The sequence below is a fragment of the Thermobia domestica genome, chromosome 5, assembly GCF_964235325.1.
Source record: "Thermobia domestica chromosome 5, izTheDome1.hap1.1, whole genome shotgun sequence".
NCBI classification, from domain to species: domain Eukaryota; kingdom Metazoa; phylum Arthropoda; class Insecta; order Zygentoma; family Lepismatidae; genus Thermobia; species Thermobia domestica.
The window spans coordinates 299,297,302-299,309,263 of record NC_137458.1 but is presented as its reverse complement, the minus strand read 5'-3'; the positions used below and the strand labels follow the sequence as shown (position 1 = coordinate 299,309,263).

Genomic DNA, 11,962 nt, shown 5'->3' with positions numbered 1-11,962 from the left:
TCCATTTTCTCAGTGCGTCGCGGCTGCTTTTACCGCCACCAGCTATCCCATGCCGAGTTCCTTTCAAGGTGCTTTTGATCCTTGGGAACAAAACGAAATCTGCTAGTGGCAGAGCCGGGTTATACGGCGGCTGGGGCTACACTCAGTTTGGTCAGCAACTCGAAGACAATAAGCGCGGTGTGAGTTGACGCTTTGTCAGAATGCAAGATCCAATTGTCGCGAATTTAGTTTCGGACGCGTCGAACCCTGTTGCGCAACCGTTTGAGCACTTCACAGTAAAACTCCTTGTGTCACATGAAAGTGGCTTTTTATTTCGTCGCCCCGTCACCGTAGGCTTTCCGAAGTATTTCGAGCGTCTCCGCCCCGCTTTTACCCAGTTTAACACAAAATTTGATTTCATAACGCTGCTCCAAAAACTGGTTCATTTTTTGCTCAACGAGGGTGCAGTAGATACTTCTGCGCGGAGTGTGACCCTGCCTCAAGAACTGCTCGCAGGCGACTGACACCGGTCTCGTTTCCAATCTTTAGATTCCCCATCAACTTCTCCGCCCCGTCAGTCAAGTTGCCAACTACAAAACATCATTCCGGGATCTTCTGGGACAAACCCTGTAAATTCGTCTTTGATTGATATTCTAAAGCAAAGGTTTATTATAAGTGGGCACTGTTTACAAGATAGATTAAACAACCGCACAGGCGCGCACTCAGAAGTTTTTGGAGTGGTCCAGTTTCTTGAGGTGTCCAATAAGTCAATGTAGTGTTGAACCTGTGTTATTCTGCACTGCACCTGAAAAGACGATAATTGTTAATTACTGCCACCTATATCTTCACAAAAATATGATAAAGTAGATTATTTTTATAAAACAAAAGAGCACAGATGAGATATAAAATAAAAGTGTTTTATTTTATGCTGAAAGCTGAATGATGAATGTATGATGAATATTGAAAGCACTCACTAGCGGATCCAGAAGAATCATTTGGAGGGGGCGGTTCGCTTCTTGGAAGATGAATATAGCCTCAAAGTGACCAGAATTTTAATTTGCAAAAATGGGACACATATGAATCCGAGGCTGGAGGGGGAGTGTAAACTTGATTCCCAGATTATATTTTATGACCCGAATTTGTAAGTTTTTTTTTTTAAAAAAAAATAAAATTATATTCTTTCTCTAGATTTAAATTAAATACGCACTTCCGTTTCGGAGGCGTGACGGTATCATGATTCACTTCACACTTAGTCACCGCGATTTATCAGATGCGCTGTATTGGACAGTACTTACACAAAAGAAAGTGCTATATTGACGATGGTATTTATCCTGTCATCTGTTATCTGCCACGAAGCCTGTCCCATTTGCCCTCTGTGTATATAAATATAGCTTCCCTTGGTTTCACTAAAGTGATCGTAAGAAAACATGAAGCTTGACAAATTTATCAATTTCATTATCCAATAGAATGCGAGGGTATGTTCCGGTCGTCGATCCGTATCCATGACAGTTTTTCAGTGCCTCTTTGAGAGGGACATTATCTTTGATCTCTGGCGCTATGCGAAGAACATTTCCTGAGGGCAAGATGTTGAATTTCCGTTACGTCTCGTTTTTCACCATGATTTCAGTTTGTCAACATTGTTGGCATTTTCTTAAGTGCGCGTTAAGATTGCGGCTACATAAATCTTACCAACACCTTCTGATGTATCAAAGGTGAAGAAAACATTTCTATGATTTTTATAGATTCCAGGATTCACGAGGAGTTGGCGAGTCACTGACTGATAAACTTTGACACTCATGGAATTGTTCATTTCTTAAGAAAATCTCCCAACTGTACTCAATTGATGTATTTAAAGATGAATGTATAAGGAATTCAATTTCTGGTACATCCAAGAATTTTCCACTTAAACAGGAGAGAGCAAGAAAACAAATATAGGTCATTATTACAAAAGTATAGACCTCTGTACATAGGGTATTTTTTGATTTGTTGCTTGAGTTTAACGTTCCACGGTAATGACATGACGGCTAAAGAAGACGTGCACTTACTGATTATAGTGGAATTCGAACCACCATTTTCATTAAAATGTACCCTCACCGGGAATCGAACCCGGGACCATGAGCACCGTATAGGCTATTTTGTCCGAATACTCCGCTTTTGCAGTGGTATAATTGAGTATGTAAAAAAAACAAAACAAAAAAAAAAAAAACCGCATTAGACCAGATTAGGAACAGGGGGTTGGAAATTGGCTCTATTAGGTAATTTCTTGAAAGCAGCATTTAGAAACATGTATAGTTATGCTTACAACAACAATAAAAGTATAATATAGTATCCTTAGCTTAGGTGGGATTTCGCTCCCAGACCCCATATTTGTTCGGAATACGGCTTCACACAATATAGCAAATGCTTCTACGTGGTACTGTAGCACAATATTTCGCGTTCTCCCTTCTGTGTCTTTCAAATAGAATTGGATTGAGCTAAAACGCTGTCACGAAATTCAAAAACCTTACAAACATTTTAGTGAACCCTCACCTCTGTTTTTGCCCTTCTACGTTAAGTGGCAAAAAAAAAATTAAAAAAAAAATGCTCAAATCCATGTTTCATTGGCATCTTATAATAATAATAATAATAATAATAATAATAATAATAATAATAATAATAATAATAATAATAATAATAATAATAATAAGAAGAAGAAGAAGAAGAAGAAGAAGAAGAATACAAAAATGCTGAAATACGTATTGAATTGTTTTAAGTGAGAAGTCCATATATCAAATTCCATGTTTCTAACCTTCAAAGATTCTTAGATATCTTATTATAATAATTGCAATCCCCGCCCCCTTTTCTTTCCACCACTTTTCCCCAATTTACTAAAATATCAAAAAATGTTGGAACGCGTGTCAAATTATTTTAAATGAGAATCCAAATACCAAATTTCAAGTCTCTAACCTTAAGGGATTTGGAGAGATTACCATCTTATTAAAATAATTTCCACCCCTTTCCCCCTTCCTTTCTTTGAATTTCCCAAAAATCCTTCCTTAGTGACCCTCTAGATCACAAATCCTATCTACTGTCCGAGACCACTTTTGTTGTATATGATTACAATAACAGCTTGTAGCTTGTATCATTTCCCAAGAAAAGATGAAATGCCATTAAAAGTCACAATGAATGTTTCCGTGTTGAACCCCAAAACTCACAGTTCTTTGTTGATGTAGTATCTAGCGAGAGTACCTTTGATCTTTGATGCATGAGGTCTGTGGTTTGATACCCGGTGAGTGAACATCGAACACATTACAGTGGTTCAGATCCAACTTTAAACTCTAGTTCTCGTTCTGTAAAGCATCGCTTTTGACGAACGACGTAAATACATATCAATCAATCAACCAACCTAAAAGTCTCATCTCAGATTCAGAGAGCTTTACAGTAAGGAGTGCTGAATATTCTATATTTCTCTTTATTCAAGGTAAAGGTAATTGAAGTTTCAGGATTTGAATTCCATCCCCACATCTCTTTTTTTTTTTTTTTTTCTAGGACAATTTTAAAATATAATTTTAAGTTCATAGAGTAAGCCGTCTTTCCTTCTTCCTACAGCTGTTCGTTCAACGTATGCATCATTCTCTCTCGTTTGCGGCTTATGCTAACCGTCCCAACGAACTAGGGACAGAAGTATTCACAATTCAAATATGTCTGTATTACCATTAAGTACCACACATTTTGATTAGACTCTAGTAGGCTTGTTACACAGATTGGATAGGCCGGGAAAAGACAATATTTGTATTTCCGAACGATACATGCTGGAAGTAGAAGACCTTTGGGGGGGGGCGGTCGCCCCCTCCGCCCCCCACGTGGATCCGCCAGTGAAAGCACTACGTTTTTCTCATTGCATGGAACATGTCAAAGGAAGTCTATCCATTGATACTGCTTGTACGATCTGGGCTTATAGCTTCAGAGTTCGAAGTCTTCCCTACTAGAGTTTCTTTGCTCACTTTATAGACTTTTATGTAATCGCAAAAAATAAAGAACAAAAATTTTAGGAATGATCAAAAGATGCCTTGGTCAATAATTAGTTTTTGGATCAGGGTCCACGAAATTTTTGAACGGGCCCTAAATCAAGTTTTCGTATTTTGTACGGAATAAGCACATCTTATGGAGTTAAGTGATAGTTTGAGTCTGTCTGCACTATATGTAGTTCTCCAGATATAAGGTCTACAATATATATATATATATATATATATATATATATATATATATATATATATATATATATATATATATATATATATATATATATATATATATATATATATATATGATTTTTTGATCCAGAAAGAGAAATGAAATTTAGTAAATTCTGTCTCAGCGTAATCTCCTTGATTTCAAGTTACATATATTTTAATATTGGGTGTAATATTACTTGTTCAGAATACTTTGCAACCACTGCATGTCCATTTCTAAGGCATGAGAAATATTCTCTGAAGTTTTGATGATATCGAGAGATTGATTGACTTTTCGTGATAGCCACAAAGGGTGGTCACGGATCCTTTGGACCGCGGTATGCATAGTCGTTACTTGTAGCAAGTCACTAAGTTTGAGATGATGCAAAGATGAGCCTTTCAAACGTGGTTTTGTTAATCCATATGATCGACTCGTATCATCGGGTATATAAATAATTCCTATACACTATACATATTAGCGTAACATAAACACCCTTATCTCACTTTTTAATCTTTATACAAGTTTTACTCTAGTGCTTTCATGAGTAAGAAATATTTATTTTATATTTTTCTTTGCCATTTCCTTTAGTTTGATCCAATTTGTTTAAATAGTTTTGTTCATAGCGAATTATTAAAGTGAATGAATATTTTTCCAAAATTGTGACGTTCCTATAGTGTTTCCATACCAGAAATGGTCACCAAAATGTTCCAAATTGTAGAAAGTTTAGATTACATGTATTCTGCCTTTTTTTTTTTTTTTTACTGTGTATGATTGAATGAGAGATTTTAACTCATTTATTAACGTTTACTGTGTAAATTAGAGGTGTGAAACAGTGATGTCATATATGACGTAATATTGAAAATTGCCCAAGGATGCCAAGGTGGCATCAATCGAAATTTGAAAGAAAACATTCCATTTCATAATAAAAAGCAAAGAAATAACTTTATACCATGTAGTACGGTATAGTGAATTTTACCATTGCTATCTTCTCGACTAAGGCTATTGTTGTTGTAATTAGGGTTATGGGCCTATATATTTTTTAAGTAGAGACTGATAAAATTTATAGTACACAACACTATGTTAATATTACAATCGGAAGTTGTCCTAGTTCTTACTACTTCAGGCTTCAGTACAGTGGCGTATTTAGGGGAGGGGCTTTCGGGCTTAAGACCCCCGAAAGTTATGAAAGATATTATATGAAATATCTTGCTGAATTTTCACATTTTCAGGCAAAGCCCCCCCCCCCCGAAAGTTAGCAAAGCCACCCCCGAAACAAAATCGTAAATACGCCACTGCTTCAGTAAAAGTGAGATAAAATCTTTTCTTGGGCTTTGGAATCCAGGCCCGTTTCCACGGGGGGCTAGGGAGACGGTCCCTCTAAATTTTTATTGGTCTCCTAAACTTTTCACGGTAGGTATTTGGTCTAGGAATTAATTCGTGCGGTTGGTACGCACACATTGAAGCTGTAGTACAAACACAAAATACATAAATACCTTAAGAAAAATATTGTCCATCGCTAGCCACCACTTTCGCCCATCTGTCAGGCAATGTACGGATTCCGTGGCGAAAGAAGTCCTCATCCTTGGAAGCGATCCAGTCAGAGACCCATGTTTCGATATCTTCTGAAGAAGTAAACCGCTGTCCAATCAAATCGTTGTTCATGCAATCGAACAAGTAGTAGTCCGAAGGAGCAACGTCTGGTGAATACGGCGGGTGGGGTAAAACTTCCCATCCGACATTTTCTAAATAGGTTTTGACCGGTTTTGCGACATGTGGGCGAGCGTTATCATGTTGAACAATAAGTTTATCATGTCTGTTCTCCCATTCTGGTCGTGTTCTGGCCAGAGCTTGCTTCAAACGCATTAATTGTCGTCGATAACGTTCTCCATTCATAGTTTCACCCGGTTGCAGCAGCTCATAGTACACCACACCTTTCATATCCCACCATATGCACAGCATAACCTTTGCACAGTGAATATCTCGTTTTGGTTGTGATGGACCTGGTTCACCTGGTTTCACCCAGGCCTTTTTTCGTTTAGGGTTCTCGTAATGGATCCACTTCTCATCACCCGTAATAATTCGATGCAGAAACCCCTTTCTGCTCTGTCGTTGAAGCAGCAATTCGCAAATGGTTTTTCGTCTTTCAACGTCTCTGTCTTTCAATTCATGTGGAACCCAATGTGACATCTTTTGAATCATTCCCATGGCTTTCAAGCGTTTGGAGACTGTTGTTTGATCAACGCCTAATGCTGCTGCAAGTTGTTCCTGCGTTTGACACGAATCCTGCTCGAGCAATGCTGTCAATTCTTCGTCTTGAAATTTTTTTGGCTGTCCAGCTCGCTCTTGGTCTGCCAAGCCGAAATCACCACTTCTAAACCGTGCAAACCACTTCTGACACGTTCGCTCAGCTAGAGCATACACTTTCACCAAAATACGATGACTTTCAGTCGCACTTTTCTGCATGGTAAAGTAATGCAGCAGGACACCCCGCAAAAACACTTTATCAGGCACAAATTGCGCCATGTTCACTTAACTACAAACTGGTGTTGTTGACGCTTTAATCCACTGCCCTATACTACGAACGATACGCGATGACAGGGGTTTGCAACACATGTGTGGATACACGGAATTGTGGGACGCTCCGTTCGTTGCGCCATCTCTTGTCCACCCGCACGAATTAATTCCTAGACCAAATATAATATGATAATGAACTATAATATGGTTCGATCGCCCCCCTAACTTCTACCAGTCCCCGTACATTTTTGGGCTGGCTACAGGCCTGTTGGGATCCATACTAAAAACAGTTTGTTCCTTCCTGTTACCATTTTTGCTGTATGCAAATTAATATTAGAACCGGTTCTAGCATTTTCGGTTGCAATTGAGAAATAAAGTCGGAAATGAAACGTATTTTTTAGGATCCTAAATTCATTTTTAAAAACTGATTCACATTTTCTATTACAATTTTTCACTATGGCTATCAGTATTGAAACAGGAAACTGTAGTTTTCGACTACTTCCGGTTTGCATAGAGGAAGAAAGGTCGAAATGTAAGTTATTCACAGGACGGTCGATCCATAGACACACACACACACAAATCTCGCTATGTTTTACCATTTTTGCTCTATGAATGTCAACCAGTCGTTCTTTCAGAAAAAAAAAATGTTCCGGGAGCACTGCTGGTACCGGTACTATTCTATTTATTATTATATTATAGACGTATTATTTTGGTCTCGTCCAGGGTGGCACTATCAGAGCTTCGAGGGGGGGGGGCGGGCAGTGCCCCCAAAAAACGTCTGGAAGAAACACTGATGTCAACATTGAACCGTAGGTACTAAACGGCATGACAAACATCTTGGCATTTGAGGGTGGCGCTCCAAGTTCCCTTTAAATGCTACTAGCAAATGAGAGGCCAGTGATATTGCCACGTTTATTTTGTACACATCCACGTCCATCCTCTATCACCTAATCACGCTGTAGTTCGTCTGCTTAACCATAACTACACTCCTTAGCACATGGCAACATCGTGTCAGAGCTTGCGTTTTATTCGTTTAGCTGAAATGCCAAGATGTTTGTCAGAGGCTTTAGTAAATTTATACCACTTTCAATTCGATTTAGTGGAGAAACTCAGGTGAAGATGGTATCTTTTCTTGAGACCTGAGACACTGAATCAGTGATACCAACCTGAAACTTTACAAAATCCCATCTCGAAAGGCAAAAATTCCCATTTTGCTACTAAATTTCCCAAGGTCTATACTAATTTCTAAATTGATAAAATATGAAAATTGAAATTCCTGTATATCACTCTTTCTTCAATATTTGAGTGAATTATTCGTAAATTTCGATTTTGCAAACTCTTAATATGTTTTCCTTAATTAAAAGAGACCATTAGAATTGTTGATGAAAATAAGTACATTTTGTTATCAGAATTTAGTATTTCCATCACTCTTTTGTCTCGTAATCTTCTATTGAATGTAGTGAAACCAGACAAATTTCATTTTCCGATAATTTCGCATAGGGCCTTTTAGAAATTCACTTTTTGTAGTTTGGTAATTTACTTTCATCCGTTCATGATTTTTGAAAACTCCAGAGTATAATTTACGTTCCTTGTTGCTTGTTTTTTTGAGATTGAGACAAGTTCCTGCATAAATCACTTTCACTTTCCAATAACAAAATTTGACAATTAGGACTTATTTCATGTTTATTCAATCGCCATTAGCCCACTTCCCGCCAGTGTTTCTTTCAGACCTGTTTTTTGGGGGCATTGCCCCCGGAACTCTGAGAGTGCCCTCCGGAGCAGACCAAAATAACACGTCTATACCATAATAATAAATAGAATAGTATCAGTAGTGCCCCCTCCGGAATATTAAGTGTGTCCCCCCGGAACATTGTTTCTGAAAGAAACACTGCTTCCCGCTGATAGAGAATTTGGTTGTCGTCGATGAAATAAACATATGAAAAATCCCATAGATGATGTCAAATTTTGATGAAAAGTCTCTGCATCTCTATTCGAAAAATTAATGTCAAAAAGTCGCACAAATGAGTTGAGTTGATTTTTAGTTTAGCGTCCCTTTCAGCAGCGAGGCTATATGAGACGTGGACCTACTGATTAACGTGGAATCCGAACCACATGATCGCACAAATGAGATTTTCTCTATGGGTTGGCATGGCTGCAGTGCACTGAGTCGATTTCAAAAAGTTGTTTGTCGGTGTCTGTTACTGTTACCGTTCTATGGCATTGGCAATTGAAACCGGAAACAGTTTATTTCTACCACTTTCAGTTTGAATAGAAGGTTAATGACGGGACAGAACTTATTCTTGAGATGGTAAATCGATGCCCCGTAACTTTTTTTTTTTTCAAATGAAATTAATTCGAACGTTTGAGAGGTTTCACCTCACTCTCTGAATCATATTTGAGGAGAATAATTTCTTATATACAAAACATAGTATTCAATTGATAGTTATAAATATTAATTGAGACGCTTATTATATTCTATTATTGGAAAGAAAAAAAAGTGTAGCGAAGGGGGCACCCGGGTTTGAACCGGGGACCTCTCGATCTGCAGTCGAATGCTCTACCACTGAGCTATACCCCCACGACTACCATAGCTCTCCCTTTAGATGTACTTCCGGCCAGCTTATGCTGCTTTCACAGGGGCGTCGTTAAGGGGGGGTAAAGGGGGGGAGCCTCCCCCCCCAAAGTTAACAATCGCTTGACAAGTTGGCAAATTAAAATACATAGTTGGCAATTTGAAGAATGCCGTTTTGTTCAATTGACTTATTCGGTTTAACATTTTCTTAGGTAGCCAGTTGCTGTAAAACATTATCAGTTCTTTTATAGACTTGGCATAAATTTTGTGTAGTTACCTATCTTGAAATAAATTGATTTATTCGTTTAAAGCTTCTTTACTTGTTGCAAGTGATTACACTTCACTTTTCTTCATTTGATATTCGTAAACATTTTGAAGAATCTTTAATGAAAATCGGAAATTGTACCACTGACAAAAGCAGAATGGAGTTGGCATGCAAAGACAGACAGAAAAGGCGTTTCGGTGGCAAGTAGAGAATTTACGCAAAAGCATTTGATACAAGAGCGTATACAAGGCAACAGGTAGTGACTGAAAGAATTGATATTAATAAAACAAGAACAAGGCAGTGACTGGTTAGTATTAAGCCTACTGTTCGTCCCGTATAAAACGGGACAGTCCCGATTTTGGGCCCGAGAATACCGCGTCCCAATAAATTTAGTCAGGACAGGCAAATGTCCCATATTTTAATTCCATCCCATTTCTCCTATCAATATAAGCTTATTCGAAAAGTAATGAAGTGGCTGGGATAATGTGAATGAACGATAAAGTGTAGCATGTAACAGTTTTGATCAAGTTATCACAATACCCTGTCCGACTTGATAGCGAGCGAAATTTGCAACAATGCTTTTTCCATTGTACCTGGTGGAAACTCGGATACTCTCCAACATAAAAAAAAGAAAAAAAAAGTAAGATGGCTTTGAGTGTTTCTACATGTACAAGCACAGGAAAGATGAGTGACTTTTTCTTCATAGAGACATTAAATAAAGTAACAAGAATTATAATATTTTTGAGATGTTATGGGCACAGAATTGTGCTTGGTCCAGGGCGTAGAAATATGTAAATCTGGTCCTGATAATTATACACGACACAAGGAGAAAAATCAACTTTTCATCAGATTAAACTGACAAACGTAATTTTGGCAAATACTACCATGTAAATAAATATTGCTAAACACGCGAAGAATATTGAATGTAGATTGTAGTAGATTGTATGACTGATTTGAACCGTTTGCATATTGTTTTTCTGTAAAGCATTTATATAAGACATTATCTTAAGTTTTTAAGGCATTTTTTTTATTGTAGTTGGATTGTAAACATCTTCAGTCCGTCAAGTTAATTGCAGGGAACGACGAGAGAAAAGTAGCTGCAGCTTAGGAAACTTCCGCCTATTATATTGTTGAAAAAAAATAAATGTTGGCTAGGCTAAAGGAGATGGTGATGATGAGAAATGAATGAAATGGTGGAATGAAGAAAGTGGGAGGAAACGGGAGAACCCCGAGACGCACACGGTGTTTTTCCACTACAAAGCTCACTGGAAGTGAGCTGGGATCGAACCAAGGATCCCATGCACCAGAAATGAACGCTATACCGCTGAGCCACCGCGGCCTATTATACTGTTATTCATAACCAGAGGTACAGTTTATTGGATTTTGTTGGAAAGTTTTTTGGGGGAAAGGGGATCTAAGATCCCGTATTCCCATGAAGAAAACATGGCAGGTTTATTAGTATAAACCTTTTACTATGTATAGTATGTGAATTTGACAAATTTAAGAGTTTTTTTCTAATAGTAAAGTGTCAAAGGGAAGTAGATTTTTATACCAGAGTGAATATACTTTGTATTGTGTAACCGTGTATGCTTTGTGTGTGAATAAACCTTTCGCTTTGAAACAAAAGGTGATCATATTAATATAGAGGACAAGGATAGCGTATTTCAGTTCTGTTTTGCAGTAAGACTTTCTATTTACAGGGCTTTTCGAGTAGGGAGAACTGAACAAAAGTGTGTTTTGGGAATGATATCATCAGTGCCTTGCATAACGGGGGTGATAGCTCCGGGCTCCGAAGAAAGGGGGCGCAAAATTGGGGAGAAAAATGAAAAAAGAGAATGAAAGAAAAAGAGAGACAGGAAAAATTATTTGGAATACAACTAGTATGTACTTAAATCCTCTTTCTGCTTTAGGAAATGGTCCTATAATGTTACTCATGTTAGGAAAATATATGTGCACATATATAAAATGGAAGGAAAAAAGTAATAAAAGGTGTTCAAAATCAAGGAAAAGCAGGGTTTATTTTTGAAAATTTTATTACGCTTCGCGCCAACCATGGTGGCGCTTCGCGGATGATCTGTCCCCTAACTCATATGTACGAGGACGCCGTCATACTCTCGCCCCGGCTGCTGATTTTCTATGCCACGGCACAGGGGAACACAGTAGGTTTCTGGAAATGTTGTTCGATGGACACGAAAGCTACAATTCATGAGTCAAGTCGTTCTGTCTCTTCCGCTATGAACCTAAGTGCATGATTCCAAAAGTCACATTTTGGGGGGCCAAACAATACGTCTGCTGGGTGAAAGCATAGACCGGTGTGTGTTTCACTTCATTTTCATACAAATGTGTTGCCTTTCCTACTTCATTTTTAATCACGTAGTTGGTTCTTTCGGAAAGTAAAACAAAAATTGCAATTCTTCCTT

At 38.0% G+C, this 11,962-nt stretch overlaps 1 non-coding gene across 1 annotated transcript; it reads right to left on the bottom strand.

Annotated features, from left to right (window-relative positions):
* Positions 1-9,211: 9,211 nt before the first annotated feature.
* TRNAC-GCA (transfer RNA cysteine (anticodon GCA)) lies at positions 9,212-9,283 on the bottom strand. The gene has a single exon. It is a non-coding gene; the product is annotated as a tRNA-Cys (tRNA).
* Positions 9,284-11,962: the final 2,679 nt, after the last annotated feature.